This window comes from Apteryx rowi, unplaced genomic scaffold, assembly GCF_003343035.1.
Source record: "Apteryx rowi isolate R43461 unplaced genomic scaffold, aptRow1 scaffold_65, whole genome shotgun sequence".
In the NCBI taxonomy this organism is placed as follows: Eukaryota; Metazoa; Chordata; class Aves; order Apterygiformes; family Apterygidae; genus Apteryx; species Apteryx rowi.
Window position 1 is genome coordinate 850,539 of NW_020450927.1, and position 6,796 is coordinate 857,334.

Here is a 6,796-nt window from a genome sequence, read left to right on the forward strand (position 1 = left end):
CCAGCACCACTGTCCCTGACCATCTAGGGCTCCAGGAAACCCCACAGCTGCCTTCCTCTTCCTCCTCCTCCTCCCCAGGCCTGTTTCACTCTTATTCTGACACCACCGCCTCTTACTTTGAAGCAAGTTTTTCTTGGAGAGTGAGCTTCTTTTTCTAGACCGTCTGGGAAGAGCCTGTGTGTATGTGCTCTTCCCTCCCCCCGCCTTGATCAAGGCTGAAGCCTGAAATCCAAGTGCATTGATCAAAGCAGTTTCTTTGGGTGAGATTTACTGGCAAGGAAAAGCAACAGTTGTTGTGGAGCTGTTCCAGGGGCCTGGAGGTCCTCCCTGGGAACAACATGGTAGATGTTTGCGTGAAAAACAAGAGCTGCTGCTCCACTGCTGCACAGGTAGGAGGTGTGAAGGACTTTGCAGTGGGCAGAGCAGTAAACCAAAGGGATTTTCACTGATCTGTGAGGCTGTAGACTGTGACAGGCAAGAGGAATCCTGTCTTCTCCTGAAAAGTTTGGGATTGATTAGCAGTCAGGTGTCCTACTTTTGAGCTCCTAGGGAAGGATCCAGCTCTACATATGAGCACGACAGAGATCAATGGTGCTCGGGCATAGTGTGACATGTCCAAGGTCTATTGCCTTGAGACAAACCCTCCCAGTCCTAGAGGGCAGCTCTCAATCAGCCCAGCTCCAACAAAGCCTCTGGAAGAGCTGCAGACCTGCTAGCCCAGACAGCAGCCCCCTGGATCCGTGCTGAGCAACAGGGCTTGCTGCCAGCTATTCATGCCAAGGTGAAAGTGGAGACAAGATATCAGGCAGCCAGATGGCATCCTCTCACAAAAAAAAAAAACCACTAGGATTCAGAACAGTTCATCCGGACACAAGGGCCAAAGCTCAAGCCTGTTCGAGCTGGTGGGTGCCCCGAGGTGGGACACGCTGATCCCCAGACCGGGAGGGGGCAGCAGAGGCAGAAGCAGGGGTAAAACCATCCACAAGGATTTGCGGGTGCACAAAGCAGAAAGGGAGGGACTATCACTAGTCCTTCTCAAGAGCATCCAGAGTCTGGCTGGCATCACATTTAGTGACAGCCATGCCCCCTATACCTAGCTGACTGATGCCCCAGTTCAGGGGCCTGAGAAAGGGAAAAAGAAAAAGCAGGGACATGGGGTGAAGGTGGGGAGAAGGCAGGAGAAGACCTTCATCTGGTGCAACTTGGCCAAGGCCAGCTGCAGCCCACCAAAGCAGGAGGAGCTGCCCCTCTTTCCCCCAGCAGCAGATACAGCCTTTGAAATACTGTCAGGCCTCTGCAGGGATCACACACCGTTCACTTTCCCCTAACGGGGACACTGAGCTTGGTCATCCCTGCCTTACCCTGCAGTTGGCAGAGATCAGCTTCCCGTGCTGCCTAATTCCCCAGTCGAGTCCATCCCCACTAGCCCCAGCTCTCAAAGCTGGTGATTCACGATCTCGGAGGGCCAGGCCATCTGCTTGTACAACTCCCCAGCTACACCCAAGAGATCTACACCAGCTTCAAGGCCTGGCCCAGAAGGTGCCTATCCCATGGAAAGGGTCAGATGCTGCTGGGGCGGGAGGAAAGGCCAGGAGTGACATTTGCATGATACTTCTGGCAGCCTCCAAGCAGCCGCACCAGCTGGCTTTGAGCACTTTTCATCTAATTCAATGAAAACGAGATGTTCAAGTGAATGAAGATAATTTAATAATGAATAGCTCCAACTTATCGGAGAAGCTCTCCATTCCTGCCTGACAGTCACTGCCTCTAAGTGCAATTTAATAAGGGAATCACTATCACTCAGCCCTGTGGTAGGAAATCAGCACTTTGCTACACAGGGAAAAGGCTCTGCACCCTCCTAAAAGCTGATGCTATTTCTCAAGACGACTAGAATCTGGATGGCCTTTAAAAGGGAAAAAAAAAAAAAAAAAAGAGGGGGAGGGGGGAACAACAAACCAACACATCTTTAAAGGAGAAATGTATTAAAAATGAAAGCCAGCTTGAAGAATGCTGCAACTCATCACAAGCAGCAGTGAAAGCTGCAAGCGAGAGGGATCTTGTCTGAGCCTGCAAGTGTAAAAGCAGAGGGGTCCTGAGACCGCAATAAGCCAGAAGATCTATTTGGGGGGATCTAAATGAGAACCCAGCAAGAAGTTTCAATGCATCAAGGTGTACTGCTGCTTTCTGCCAGCCAGGACAGGAACTGCTCCGTTGCATGCCATCCTCCCTAGCACATTTCCACCTGGTTGGGAAACGCATGTTGTCTGGGAACAGAGACAGAGCCCCCTCCTTTACTCACTGCTACACAAATTGGGAAACGTCAGTTGGTGAGGATCAGCAATGCACAACTGCCTGCAGTAGAGCTACACTGGTTTACCCCTGTGGTGGATATGCCAGCCCTGGGGTAGGACACTAATGGTCTTCAACAGTGCAGAGAAGCACTGCCGAGCTGTTTTGACCCCAAATCATTCTGTTTCTAGAGACAGGATAGAACAAGTCAGCAAAACATCCTCAGTAGGGATTGACCCAGCCAGAAAGCACCATGCAGCGACTGCAATGCTAATTGGCGAGTTCGTACAGGTCAAGGCAACCGTACAAACAGCTTTCAGCCCCAATCCCACTGCCCATACCATCAACAGGGGGCAGCTGTCATTTGCTCTCTGAAAATACCACCAGCGGTCTGTTTCTTCAAGGTGTGAATCTGCATCCTACAGAGTATTGATCAAGGCAGTGAAAGGCCCCATCCTGCTTGGTGCTGAAAGCTCCCATGCAGGGAGTGGGAGGTGCAGAAGCGGGAGATACCAGGCCCCTTGGATTCCTTCTGACACCTGCCAGGGCTGGGTGCTAAATTATTAATTGCATTTCCAGTAGCAATTGTTGCTTGTGCCAATGGAGTTGGACTAGACATCGCAAGCAATTAGCAAAATCCTCCACTGGTGTTTAGTTTGCACCCGCTTAATGCTCCACTCACGTCCTCCTCRGGTCACTGCAGTAGGAAGGAGGAACCCGCTTACATTTCCTCTGCTCATAGCCTGCCACGTCCAGCCTGTGCCTGGGGAGCTCCACTGCCAAGGACCGTGGGCTGGACCTGGCATGGCACTGGCATTGTCCCCTCCTGCAGCCACGTGACAGACATCAAAAGGACAGAAGGAGCAGGATGCATGTGGCATTATGCACAGCACTGCCAATTTGGGCAGAGGGGATGCTGAGGTTTTTAAACAGCGCTGGAAATACTATGCGACCCACAACAACCCAGTCTTTTGCCTTCCTAAAAGGCTGCAGAATGTCCCCAGAGGGGAGTTAGCCAGTGCCCCCAGTAAGCAGCAGCCTACTGGACAGGAAAAGTACCACATAGCCACTGCCACTGTCACAAACCAGTTGCAACCATATTATCGCATTGTACCTGGGCTGGGGGGAGGCAGTTGCTTGGCCTCGTCTGAGATGCACCAACCAGCTGTGCCCACCCCAGACCATGGGGTGGAAGGAAGGCCATCCCTCAGGCTCACGTTAGCTGTAAATGCTCTGATAAGGATGAAGGGCATCTTTGACAGCAAAGCCAGATCTAGCATCACCTCCAGAATGGCAGGCATATCCACTATCCACACAAGGCATGGTTAGAGTCATGCACTGGTCACACGATGTATGAGGGGAGGTCACAGCTCTGTGGGCTTCAAGGAGAGCCTTCACCCCAAGACAGAAGGGCAGAGGGGCTCCCTGAATCCCCCCACCATGTGCCACCCCAAATGGCCCTTTGGAGTCCACCCCTTGGGCACTGCTTTCCCATGCAGGCATGGTGTCTACCCCACAGCTACTTTGCCTTACGCTATCAGTAGAAGCAGCAATTTTGGTGACTCCTGCATTGCCAGAAGCCAGCAGTGGATACTGCAGGAAGAGGCCTGATCAACAGCCAATAGAGAAAGGGACAGGGTGAGCGTGCTGGGTTCTCAGCCAGGTTTCCTGGGCAAATGAAGCTGAGAAGCCGGAGGGTGGGAGAGCAGAGGCGGGGAGGCAGTCCCAAGCCCTGTTCTGAGCTGGACCCCGAGCAGAACTATCTCAGGGCCAAGTGTCTACTCTGCCACAGTTCAGGCGCTTGACCAAATTAATTTTTATCATAACCAAGTGACTGGTCAGTAGAATCCAAACAGGCTTTTCCTAGTTATTGAGACAGTTTCATAGTGGTAGCAATTTTTGGAGCTTATTTTCCACTTCATTGAGCGCCATGTTACTGCAAATGAATATATTCCTTGGTTGGTGTGACGGAAAATACAACTGTAAATGCTTTCTGCTTCATTTGGGTAAAGAGCTCCAGATAGGACTAAATATAAAGAGAATTTAAATGCTGTACTTCATTAAAAAAGTTGTTTCCCATTCTCTTTCTTCCTGAAAATACAGAGCTGCTACTGGAGAGGGCAAAGGAAGGATTTAAATTAAATCAGTGTCACACTAACACAGCTGATCACTACCCACCCATGAATGATGATAGACCTCTGCCAGCAGTTTCTTCTTTGGAGATTCAGAGAAGTGGGAAGCTGCAGGCAGAGGATGGGATGCCCAGCACTGGAGCCCAGGTCCCTGGCATGTCTATCTGTCTAGCTCTATGTCAGTGTATGTAAATTACCTTCAACCCAATGYTTCTGCCCTCAAGGCAGCAGAACACAGCAGCAAAGGCAAAGCATGAAGCCCAGTAACCTAATTCTGCTGAGCTGGGGCCCACCAGGTTCCTAGAGCATGTGCTCTGGCATTAACGATGGGATTAGAAACCCTTACCTGCTATACAGACACCAGCACTAGAGAGGTTTGACCATCTGGTAGGTGGTTTGACTACCACCTAAGTGATCTCTGTGGACAGTATGACCATCCAGCAGGCTTCATTCAGGGATCAATTACTACTTCACATTCTTTATGCCACAGACTCAAACTGAAGACACTCACACTAGCTAATTGGCATGCAGCATTTCACATCAACCTCTGCTAAGAACTGCTACCTCATCCCACAGCTATAAGAAACTCCCCTAGCTTGCTGTTAGTCCCAATTTACCCACCCAAGGGAACGCAATAAGATGCCCCAACCAGTGCCTTATTTCCTGATCCAGCTCCCAGCAGGGAGGGATGAAGACAAGATTCTTACTGATTTCATGGGATTGTGTCCGCAAACCTAGATTAATTCCAAGATAGCACAGTAGCAAGAGTCAGTGTTGGTGAAGAAAGTTGGTCTGAACAAGCTCATGAGGGCTTGTGGGAGAAGACTATAAGCCCTTCTTTGCCAGGGAAGTACAGCCAGGTTGGGTTGCCATGTCCTCCTGGGACTCCCTTTTATGGCACAGAAGTCCCACCTCCTCCGAGTAGCACCACTGCAACCTCACAGCTTCCTCCCCTCCGTGTGTGTTCAGGAGAGGTGGGGTCCCTCTCCAAGTTACTGAGACAGCCAACAGGCTCCCTGGTACCTCACCAACCACTGCACTGAGGCTGAAGTACAAGGAGGATGCCTCCTGCTCCAGCCAGGGCTGTCAAGCAAAGTCACTCAGAGCAATCCTATTTCATGCAAAATCAGAACAGATTTCTTCACTAGAAGCAAAGGGTCATTGCAACCCAGGAGACACTTACTTCAACGTGCCTTTGGGGTCTTCAGCATTAATAATCTCTTGTGGGCCAAGATATCAAGTTCTGGTCTGCTCTTACTTGATACCAATGAAGTGAGTGGAAGCTTTTGTCTCTGCCAAATCAAATTATAACCCAGGGAAGCAATATATTCTAGACTCACAGGGCTTACAAATAAACAGATCATGTCAGTAAGGCTGTAGTAGAGTGTRGTGGGATGAGTGATAGGCAGTAGGTTTACATCTGACTGGAGGATAAATAGAGTTCACTTGACTCATAAAATAATCACCTATTGAAATATCACTAAATTTAAATTTGCATTTTTTTCTTCCCCCCAGAGATGTAAGTGGCATTGATTGGAGTGAGCTTTATAACTTGACTGAAGTTAATTCAGCTTTACATTTCCTTATGCAAACATTTACAGAAATCTGTGATAAATTCTTACACGTTCCAGCAATGAAAGGGACAGTTAAATGATCTTCCATTAAATGCTGAATTTGATTGATTTGTGCATGCAACTTCTGCCATGGGACAGAAGTGCTCCCCCGTAGGTATATGCGAATTTGACACAACTAATTGAAATATGAGATTGTTGTCCTGGGCCTGTCCTGCAGATTCAGTGGGGTGTGGAACAGTCTCCACTCTAGAAGGCATTATCAACACTATTTATACTACTCTTCCTCAGGGTGAGATTGTCCTCACTACTCTCATCTGTCCATTGGTGCTGCCCTGAGAGAGTCCTAATCTGGCATCCAGTCACTGTTCTGCCCTAGAGACGATGCCATTTATTCCAAGTATATTACCCATCACCATCATGCTGCTAAGCTACTCGGTTCCCTCCATCCCACATGTCCCAGGTCATTGGCTGCACTGGCAAGCCATGGAGGAGATAAAAAGGAAAGTCCAGGCTTGCTCTGAATATATGCAAAAATCCTGTCCCACCCTGTGATACTGGATGCTAGAGAAATGATGCTAGAGAAATAAGTGTGCTATCCCCCCAGAAAAGCAGCATTCTGGGGACAGACAAAGCAGCCCTGCTTTGCTCAGGAGGAGGAGAAGGGATTCCTGCAGAGAAACAGCACAAGGATGGCAAACAGAAGCACTGCAATTTAGCAAACATCAGCATGCATCTCATGTCCCACCCCACTCTATACACTCATGATGTACAAATACAGCATTTCCTCTCCTGTCAAGCTCA